Here is an 11,708-nt window from a genome sequence, read left to right on the forward strand (position 1 = left end):
ACTTCCAGACCAGACTTTCAGCAGATGGAGTTAATTAACAAATGTAGAGCACTTAGACAGGCAAAGAATGTCTAAAAAAGTTAAAAGCAAAATGTTAATACATGGAACATTAAACAATTCCATACCATTTGCTAATTGCATCACCGTTAAGCAGATCTTGTCTTCCCCAGATTTACCTTGATGACTAAACAAGCATATAATCTGTGAAATTTATACTCACTGTGCTAAAAACCCCCAATGACTTTCTGTTAGAAACCTTTTCATGGGCTATTTCCTGTTGATTTGTTCTGCTTAGGTATCTACCTCATTTTCATTGGCAGGATTTTCTGTTGCCAAAACTGGAATGTTGAGGCTTTTACACTGACACGCAGGTTTTCTGTGTGTGTCATCTCCCTGTTTTACATGTCCTGGCCATTCTGAAAACGCCACATCAAACTGAAATGCTGCAGGGGAAGATTATCTCCTTTCCACAAATTATCTGTTGTGTCTGCAACTGTGTCTACCAACTAAACATGCATAAGAACAACATGCAAAGATGACCCTACTAAAAACCACTGTGGTTTAATTGTTTCTGCAAAGAAACACGTCACATTTCTCAACCTAAGTTTTGCTCCACTAAGGAATTCCTAAAAGAGCTTCAGAAAACATTTCCAAAATCACATCCCAACTTGCAGTTCCTTAGACTAAAATCATAATGAGAAAACTCTTCCGTATTTTCAACTTTATTATAAGCATACCTTAAAAAAATTTCAACTTGAACTTGAATTGCAGCTTGGTTGGCGTGTCTAAATTGGGAGAAACCAATTTGAGGGGAAAATCAAGAGGCTTGAGGGGGAATCTCCCATGCAGAGGGACTTAGGACAGGCTAGTGGCTTCAGTCAGCAGAAACTTGTGAAATTCAACAAGGACAAGAGCAAGGTTCTCTATTTGGGACAGAACAACCCTGTGGAAGAACACAAACTGAGGACTGTCTGGCTGTGAGCAGCTGTGCTGAGAAGGAGCTGGGAATCCTGGATACCAGCAAGCCAAACACCAGCCCACAGCGCGCTCCAGCAGCCAGGATGGCCACCAGCATCCCGAGCTGTACTAACAGGAACAGGCCACCAGATCCAAGGAAGTCATTGTTCTCCCTGTATTTGGCACTCATTAAGCCAGAGGAAAGAGCACTGATACAGCTGGAGAAGGAAAGTCTTTGTGAGGACTGGTCAGCAGCTCCCCAGTGCCTACAAGGAGGTTCTCAAGCAGGCAGAGGCAGCCCCTCACAGTAATGTGGGGTGGAAGGATCAGAGGCAAAAGACAGATTGAATCAAGAGAGGGTTGCATTGATTCAAGGAAAAAAAAATCTTTTGATCCTGGGCACAGCCAAGCAGTGGAATAAGTTGCATGGTCTCAGCTCCTGGAGGTTTTCAAGACCCAACAGGATAAAGCCCTGAGCAGCCTGATCTTGTAGTTGACCCTGCTTTCAGTAAGAGCCTGGACTAGGTGATCTCCTGAAGTCCTTAACTCAAATTAATCTAGGATTATATTGCCTTGTTAAGCAAAACTGAGCCCTATCTTGCATTAATTGCTAACCAAATGCAGCTGCAGAGACAATAAAAGAAAGTTAAGATCTTTCATCAAACATGCTTAGACTTCCCAAAAGCATTCACTACAGAGAATGTAAGGAACACAAGTACCGAGAAAGCCAAAGGAAATGAAAAAACACAATATTTAAAAACAAAAGAGGAATAAGCATACTAGACACTGGCTTTACTACTTTAAAAAGAGGAGCTGTATAGACATGATACTGTGATATTCATGGAAACAAGAATTTTCATATCAAAATTCTCATATCTATACATGAGTAATTCCATTTCTCCTATGCCCCTCCTCAAAAAGATATTCTGGAAAATCATCTTGGGGTCCAACACACAAGCTTGGAGCCTTAGTTTTGCTTCAATAACAGCAAGATTTTTGCAGTTACTGTGTTTAGGGGAAATCTTGAATCCTATTTTGCATATATACAGCTATAAAATCTCCCAACACAGAAGGATTTGTACAGCCACAATGTGTTTTATTCACTTAGATATACGAATATTCAAGGACTCCACGTAAGTATTTGAAGTTAAGCAGATCTAAGTTACTGCAGATGGAAAAAAAAAAAAGCTGAGTAATTTTTTTGTGCTTAGAACTTTACAGGCATTGAACAACGATGGCTCTTTAGATGGCTTCCTTGATTCTACAAATGAAATTCTTTTCTTTATTTTCTAATTCAAAACCTTATATTTGACACCGAGTAGGCAAACAGTGGGCCAAATAGAACTAATAGCAAATATCATCAGCCTCTTCAATAATACATTTAGTGGAAAAAGTTCAGTCCTGGAGATTATTTTTTCCCAAAACTTTAAAAAACCCAAACAAGCTGACCTCTTAGGTCAGCTGAATAACATGTGTGGGACTGGAAAGAGGATCTTAGTGATCGAGTAAAATTTTAGAGTATTTAATAGACATTGTGAATTAAATGCACAAGGCTATAAGCTTCCCAAATAGAAATTTCACTGGCATATGGATTATTTCCAAAGACTGTCTTTGTGCCAAGGTTTTTCTTTAATTTCTGAGCTATTTTTTGATGGGAAACAGTTCCAGTAAATAGATTACAATGGGAGCTGAGCATCCTCACTCAAATAAGAAAATCTTACACTGACTCCCCAGGTACACATGCAGACTTGTCCAGTGAACGCTTCAGTTTACCCTGTTGATAAACCAGCTGGAAGATTCTGGAGCACTACAATGAATGCCTTCTTCCAGACCATATGCTCTTTGCAAGACCATATGCCCTTTATGACAGCCCCAGATTAACCCAGTTTGTGTGAACTCAAAACCCACACATGGTACCTTTGTAGGCAATAGGAATAACTAATACAGCCCTCTTCTCTCCCTCTCAAAAAAATCACCCAAGAAAACAAAAACCTCCCCAAAAAAATCCCAAACCTACCCCCTCAAAAACACACCAAAAAGCAAGACACCCCCATCCAAAAGAGAAACCTCACAAAAAATATTTTGTTTTCTTTTTTTAAAGTATTAGATTTTCATTTCAAAGAGAAAGAAAGAGATTTACCTTTTTTTGGTCCATTTGAAGCAGAGTCAAGGGTGGATTTGCTAGAAGGATTTGCTTTATTAAACTAGTTAAATTAGTTAAAACATAAACCCCCAAATTAGGGCACTTACAAATGAAACCCAAACTACAGATGTTACGATGCCTCTAGAATTTAGAAGGACATGTCTGCAAGTCTTCTTTTCTTCAAATCCACAACCAATTTTGTTTCACGAATTAAATAAGTGGTATGTTCAATATTCCATTTGCAAGTGCATTCATTGGGCCTTGCAACTTAATTAAATGCCTCACTAACTTCACACATCCAAGCATTTCTGCATGATTGCTTCATATTAAACAATTCACAAGAAACAGAAAATATCACAAAACGCTTCTGTAATCAGATATGGCATTGTACTATAAATTATTCCTGTGTTATAGAAACTGTGCTAATAAATACAGAGGCAGCTGGTGGAGAAGCCTTTATGGTTAAATGGACCATCATCTCTTTATCACTGGTTAAGCAGAAGGGAATTCCTAAGGAGACAAACACTTGTAAGAAGCTTACCTCCCAACTGCCAGGCTGGGCAGATTAGGAGCATTGTCAGTCACACCAAATCACCATGACTGCTTCTTCACTTTTATGCAAACACTCTGTTGCTTGCTAGTTTTGTATTTTAAATTCACAACAGCTTATTCTAGTGGAAGGGGTCCCTGCCCATGGCACGGGGCTTGGAACTAGATGATCTTTAAGGTCCCTTCCAATCTGTACCATTCTATGATATATTAAAAAAAAAAAGCCACTTGTGTACCAAGGTTTCAAGTAAACAATTTTATGCTTACTTATGTAAGTGAGCAGGAGTTGCAGGAGTTATGGTTGAGGATGAGCTATGGGCCTGGAAACCACCAGCAAAACAAAAGCTTCAGAGGCAGAGAGGGAGCTTGTCAAGAAGCTCTTTCAGGCCAAGAAGGCTCCGATTTCATATTAATCTAAGATCAAAGCATCAATACATTTAATGTGCCAAAGACATTCATAATGGCTCTGTGGCATACATCATACTGGAAATGCTCTTTATCATTCTGTGCCAGATTTAGACAAAACCAGACACTTTGATGCACGCTGAAGTTTCTGTGAAATCATTTCAACGTCGGGCTCCGCATCAAGATACTGAACCCACTGCCTTTACTACCAGCAAGTGACAACTACTGGTCTTTGGTATCTCAGGACTCAGGACTTTCTTATGGGCTCATTTGTTAAAGCACCAAACACGTGATGAACCTTCTAATCACAATCTCTGCCTGCACCAACAATTGTAATGAAACCAGTGCAGCATTCCCCACATCCCTCGACATTCAGACCTCGCTCCTGTGCCGCTGCTGCAGGACAATCTGCCTCACCTCTGTGCCTCCAGCTCTGAATCTGTACCCTGAGACCCCCTCCACCTCCATGAAAGCAAGTTTAATGATGATCAGAACTGGAACTGCATCCAGTAAGCTTAGCAAGTCCACAGTTTTATTACTGTGAAACCAGTCCTGTTTTTCCCCTGTCTGAGAGTACAAACTGTAGCCACATTTGGGGCAGTTTACATGGAAATGCTGCACAGCCACATGGCTGCAGTTGTGCATTCCTGTGGCATCTGACATACTGCTCCAGATGGTGCTAATGGCATGGGACCTAAAACACATTTACCTCCCACTGTAAATCTACGTCTGATTTGCTTTTCTGAGGTAGTCACATTTTGGTGTTACTATATGAAGACAAAATATGGGCTTTTCAAAAATGTAAGTGCTTAGGTGCTAAAGCCACATTTTCTAAATTACCTAAAGAACTGTGGTCTTTGAGAAGTATTTATGTACCCATGCACTTCTGAAAATGCCACAGAGCTCCTTCCTGTATCTTTAGACCCCTAAGTGCCCTGTAAAGCTCCGAGAACCTTCTGGAACAAATCTTGCCCTGTTAAGGAAAAAATAAAAAAAAAACTAAAAAGGAGTACTGCTCGTATATCTTCACATTGCCTACAAAATTATTCCAGATTTAAAACCAAAACCCATGACTGATGAATAGCATCCCTACTGAAAAGCAGAAAAGGCTAAGAAAATAGAGCTCAGATAGTTTGATTTCCTCAAATGCACATAACATACCTTCTTAAAAATTATTAAACAGGTTTACTATATTAAATGTCAAATCAACAGAAAGAGAGCATGTTTAGTGCATTACCATCACTTAGAAAATGTCTATATATTAACAGGCAACAACTGTATGTATAAATATTTATGTTACATATGCTGATGCAAATATTATATTTACCTTTTTTTTGGCAAAATTTTGGAAATATTGTGAAAGTAACAGCTCCAACAGTACAAACTGTACTTTCTGCACAAGATTTTTTTTTTCCTATCCTTTTCTTTATTACCATTTCAAACTACAGGTTTTCCAAATTGCCTAAGCAGACCTCTTTTGGCCAAACCATAGACTCTTTTGCACTTTAAATTTTTTTACCCATCAGTGTAAGTAAATAGTTTGTACTTCTTCATAATAATTCTCTAGAGTTTACAGGTGAAGAGTCCTCTGTATATCTCAAGTATTATTTTTAGCCTGAAAGTATTTTGTTCTGCAGCACCTTTAAATGGATTTTTACCTACAAAAAGCTTTTGTAAATAGTTTAGCAGTAACTCATCCTTACAATTCACAGCACCACATTTTTTTGACAAGCTAACAGTTTGAGGACTCCTTGATGATAGCCTGCTTCAATCCTTGGGAAAAACATGCACAGGCGAAAGTTCATTCAAGTAAGTGCACTAATTTTACATCAGGGTTGATACATTATATGTAGCTTGGAGAGAAATATTACATCTAACTAGCTCAAATGGCATAGAGGCACCTGAGGATACCAAGGAGAATCATAGCAAGATTTTTAGTAGCTATTTTTACTTTTAAATTAATTCTACTCTGAATCAGAGTTGTCATGGGAAATGAACCCCACGTAATGGAATAACGGGTCCAACCTGCTAGCTTATTTATAAATACACCATAAATAGCTACAATTTTTTTTCACTAAAACATTATGATATACCTCACTATTTAACATGCAGCAAGATGACTGTGGCTAACATGAAAATGGTCTTGCATAGGCATACAAAAAATATCACTTACAAGCTGCCCTTACAAATTAAGAGTTAGTCATGTGTTTTTCAAGCTCAAAATTCTGACTTTGCATTACTGGTTTAATTTCTTCCCCATGCCCCAGTCACTCACCAATCCACTAGAATCAAATACAAAACATCATAGGCTTACACTAAAGCAATAACTTCCATAGATTACTAAACCAAAAAATTGATTAAAAACAACAATCAAAACTACAAGATAAATAGAAAATTAGAGGGGGAAGCCCTCCCCATTCCCCAAACCTTGTATGAAAAAACAGCCATTAAACTCTATATATGCCTGCATTACTCTCCTTGTTCTTCAAATTCTCCATTCAGAATGCAGTCTCTTCATAACATGGTCTATCTTTTACTCTGAATTTGCAAATCACATGGTGTAGCAGAACCTGATTTCAGGTGGGTCTGTGAGGTGTTTCCATCATATCAGTTACCAACCAATTGTGTTCACCTGTGAGCTACATTACCTTGCCAGTGCAGAGCCTTGCTTTAGGAGTCCAGGGGCAGTGGGGTATCACAGATATCTTCAATACAGTGCTTTCAGAAAGCTTCAGGGAACAACCTGGTTGAAAGAGAACACAGAGAAGGTTGCAGCCCATCACAGTGTGCACCCTGTTTTCTCCCACAGCTCTGTTATGAGCTGGTGAAATCCCCCCTGCTCTTTTTATCATCAGCAGGAATGTCTTGGAAGCAGCTTTACCTTTTGGCAAGTGGATGGACTGCAAATGTTGCCCTGATGAGCTACATAATGATAGGTCCTGGTATAGACCTTCACATGCTCTAAAGCCAATGGGTACATCACATAAGAACAACACAGTATGTATATATGTATATGTATATATATATACATCTATCTATATATATATGCCTTTTTCTTCTAAGATATAATAGAAAATGTGCCCCTATTCCCAAGGCTGCTCAGACCATCAAGTGTCAAATCAATTGTAGAACAGACAATTCTCAGAAAGGCCATTAACTCAGATCAAATATTAGAAAGTGTAAAATTTTAACCCTGTTGAACTTGTATTGTACAGCAAGATACGATTTAATACCCAGCCCTTTCTACAGTCTGTACAGAGTCCAACTCTGCTCTTCTCCTCCCACCTATGGGCCTATGGACTGACAGTCACAATTTAAGGCAGACTCCCATTGCATCCTTTTTACTCTGCACCACTCACCATTAGTGCATTATGAGACAAACAAAAGGCAAGCAAGAGCCTATTGGTGAGGAAAGAAATGAAGGGTTATAACATTTTCACAGGAACATTACAAACTTATTTAAGCTGCTTTATTATTTGTATATAATTAAATATCATATTAAAAGAAATCATAACTTCCCCTCCCAAATAGCTCCTCAAGCAGCAATTACATTCACCTCCTACCAGAAACATTTGAATAATGCCCCTGAAAGGCCCTGAGACTAAACCCACCAGATGGGATAGATGAGATATCCTGGGCTTTTGCATGAATTATTTCAATCCATCATCATTTGGAAGACTCATAGCTGCTGTAATACTGGAAAGCTTAATTTGATTTCCATTTACAAAGTAGGGCTTTGATGGATGCTATAAAACAAAGGATAACAATCTAGCTACTATATCTGTATCTTCTCTGCATTTTTGTTGACAGCAGAGAACTGGGGGCTCAGGCTCATGACCTACAACAGTTTAAACCAATATGCCAGCTGTGACAACTGGGAAAGCAACACACAGAATCCTGCAGGAGCAAGGGCAGCTGAAGTGAATCTCCTGCAAACACCATGGTAACATTTTAGGCCACTACAACACCTGCTGCTTATGACTCAGAGCTCTCAATAATTAGTCAAAATTAATGTATTGAATGGTTTTAAAGAAAAATAATCATGTGCACACACTGAATTGATAGAGACTGCACATTAATTTCAAGATCATGCTTTCATTGTCTTAAACTGTTTCATTTCTAGTGCTATTTCCTTATTAATTTGCTCAAAAGTCTGTTTCTGGCTCAAATCTGGAAGGGAAAGAAGTCTGAACATTGTGAAGCTGTGTGTTGATGTTACATGTTTCACAAGTTACATTTTAGCTCAGGAAATTTCTCTTTAGATTAGGTGCTAACAGCTGATAGACACACATGCCAAGAGAATAAAAATTTGGATAAAAGTTAAAATATGACAAATTCTATTTTCCTAATGAAAAGAATCCTTGAGCAGCTACAAGTGCAACAGAAAACATTAATTTGTTCCCAGTGAATGTCAAATATTACTATTTTCATGCCCCTTGACTTTAGAATGTCAAGAATGTCCTTATCCATATTCTTGGTGTCCTGCCAGTAGGAGATCTGGCAAAGCACTCTGATGTGCCTCTTTTAATTCAAAGCCCTCTGCTGCAAAGATCTCCTACACAAAGTATTTATAAATCACAATATATCTTCTCCTCCTTGCAGAAAATATTGCCAGACCTTCATGCTCTGCCTTTTAGATATTCCCAATTTCCTTCTGTCTTTGCAGAACACAGTTGAGTTGGGTCCAGTGGATTCGGGGTGCAGTAATGCTCCTCACCAACTGGAGTCACACTCACACTGGTTTCAGCATCACTCAGTCCTGTGTGCTCCCAAGTCCTTGTCCCAGTGAAAGGGCTGGTCCCTTCCTGCCTCTGTTTTTGGATTCTGCTTTACCCCTAACCACGTTTTAGGCAGGCAGTTCTGCTCTCATGCTGTTATGTGAGTCTCTGTGATGTCTTCTCTGATTTCTGATGTAATGCCCCTGAATTTCTGAATTTATTTTATTTATTTTTTAAAAATATAATTTCTATTGTGCTGATATCATAACTTTTGAAAACCAGAATTGTCCCAACAGTAGACTTCTGGCTGCAATTTTGAATTCAAAGAACTCGTATCAAAAGTTAATATATTACTACCAATTTCATTTGCAAATCAAACCTAAACTATTAGCAAACAAAAGAGCAGTACCTGAGCCAGGAAGCAAATGAAACCTACCACACAGCTGTGAGGACATCAGTAAAGCACTAAAAAGACAAAATAAGACCTACAAGTGAAGTTCTGCACTGAGACAGGGTCACTGTGCACTGATGTGTTCAGAGATCACCCCCAACACTCTCCATCGCCGTCGGAAGCCGAGCTGTGTTTTAAGGCAGGAGTGAACCCGTGGCACCCTCTACTGTCACAGGAATGTCAGCGCTGGTATTTCTTTCCAGAAACACCTAAAAATCTTTTGTGACCACCAAAACAATTACACAAAATTAAAGAACTGAAACGCTCAGTTTGGATTCACCTTTAACAGTCTTTGTAAGAAGGGCATGTGCCTGTATTTCTGTATAAAGCACATGCAAGGTAGCATTTTATTTTTTTACCAATGGTAAAAAAAGCCAAGTTTTATCTTAAAATTGACAATACTAAGATTACTAACAATACTTTGCATACTGCATGCTCATTCAACAGCTGGGAAAAAATTATACATTACTTTGGATTTGAATCACAATTATTCCTGCATTTAGTGACAAATGATGAGAAAATAAAAGTTAATTGGTATATTTCAGCAGAACTCTGATGTCTTTGGACTGTAGTTTCTGGGAGTTTTTATTAAAAATATGTAATACTGTAGTTCTCTTATGTACACCCAAAGTATAATTTCTGAAACAGCTAAAAATACTCCAGTGGAGACTGAAAAGGAGACCCAATGCATTCAAAACTAGTATCTTCTTAAAAATGCTTCATTTGAACGTGCCATTTAAAATTATCTAATGTGATCTGACAGAATTTAGCTATCCATAAGGCAGACAGCAAGACTTGGTTTGTCATACACAGCTGCAGAGTTTCAGTAGTACAATGGAACCACATTCTAAACATGAATGCACAGGTGAGAAATGTACAAATCTAAAATCCATCTGTTTTTTAAAATTCATCAATTGTCTGTCCCATCTACTTGAGCTCTGCAGTATTTCCACTTCATGCAGTTAAATACCAAAGTATATGTACAAAACAGCACCCACAGTAGCTGTCAGGGGCACTAAGAGTACTTTGAACATGGTGAGTTGCACTGTTTTAAGGCACTTGGGTTTCTATTCTGTGATAAAAATGAGACACTGAACACATCAGACACACCTACTTATATAACCAGACACCAAATACCGGAATACCCTATGACAGCTTTACTTCTCACAGCAGATTAGCTTTGAATCTGCAAAGTCATTATTATTCAAAACTGTATTTATGAAAATAAGAGGCCCTGTACATGAATTATAGCAGAGCTACAAGCTTCCCAATAAAACAGAGCCATCCGGGACATAAATCAGGCCCAGATCTAAAAATAGCACTGGTTGCAGCTACACAAAATTCTAGCAAGAAAGGCATTCATATCAAATAGAGCCTGCAAGCTTGCAAAACAGAAGGAAACTCTGCCAGTATTAGAAAGACGCTGTATGAGTCACTGTTTGTCATGGAACTTTCACAGGCACTTTCTCTGCTCTTGCAAAAGGCAGTTCAGAAATGCTCTTCCAAAACACAAGCTCTCCCAATATGGCACTGAAACAGAAAGGAAAAACAGCAGCACTGGCACTGACTACTGGGACTCGTTGGAGCTTCACTTGTTTACAACTGGAATTCAATTATTTAAATTACATTCTCTTAAAACTTAAGAGAAAAAACTCCTTTCAACAGAAAACTGCTGTATTTGTCACAGAAATCTTTACTCAGCCTCACACCAGGAATCAGAACAAAGTCTCAGGACTTTACCCCTTTAAAGGGAGGGAGAGGGAAATGCCACATCACTCACACAGAAGGGAAGGTTCCTGTTATTTTCCACTCAAAATACTGCTTCTAGTTGGGTTGTTTCAGCAACTAAAGGTTGAATAGCACAAAGCAAATGCTTCAGAAACAGACTCTACACAAAGAAATAGAGAAAGAAGAAAAAGTACTGGTCTTTTCACTCTCATGACCAGACAGGACCCAAGGGAATGGCCTGAAGCTGAGTCAGGGGAGATTTAGGTTGGATACCAGGAACAGGCTCTTCCCCCAGAGAGTGGTTGGGCACTGGAACAGGCTCCCCAGGGAAGTGGTCACAGCACCACCCTGAGTTCAAGAAGTGTTTGGACAACACTCTCAGGCACAGGGTGGCATTCTTGGAGTGTCCTGTGCAAGGCCAGGAGTTGGACTCTACAACCTGGGTGGGTCCCTTCCAACTCACACATATATTGTAATCTTTATTTCATAGAATATGCTATCTCCCCACCAACACCTAAAAATGGAACACATATGCAAGCAGGATGCACATAAGCAAAAGACAAGTTCTTCGAGGAGCACGTTCAGACATGCACACAGGCAGTGCAAGGTGAAACTTGGTGATTGCATAACAGTAGGTAACAACTACTTCTTGGCAAATGTGCTGGTCAGAATGGCTCTGCCCACCTGAATAATGAATTCCCTATTCATTTATACAGAATAAAAATTAATTAAGATGTGTCTGTTCAGATGCAAAAAC

At 38.9% G+C, this 11,708-nt stretch overlaps 1 protein-coding gene across 1 annotated transcript in view; it reads right to left on the reverse strand.

Moving 5' to 3' along the window:
- The window catches only part of SIAH1 (siah E3 ubiquitin protein ligase 1), a 67,613-nt gene extending 60,861 nt beyond the window's left edge, over positions 1 to 6,752 (reverse strand). The window contains exon 1 of the mRNA XM_018084794.2: positions 6,703 to 6,752. The gene's annotated coding sequence lies outside the window, so the exon portion shown is untranslated. The remainder of the gene's footprint in view (positions 1 to 6,702) is intronic.
- Between the last annotated feature and the right edge of the window lie 4,956 nt (positions 6,753 to 11,708).

The sequence above is a fragment of the Manacus vitellinus genome, unplaced genomic scaffold (assembly GCF_001715985.3).
Source record: "Manacus vitellinus isolate BGI_N305 unplaced genomic scaffold, ASM171598v3 scaffold_10_pilon, whole genome shotgun sequence".
Lineage (NCBI taxonomy): Eukaryota > Metazoa > Chordata > Aves > Passeriformes > Pipridae > Manacus > Manacus vitellinus.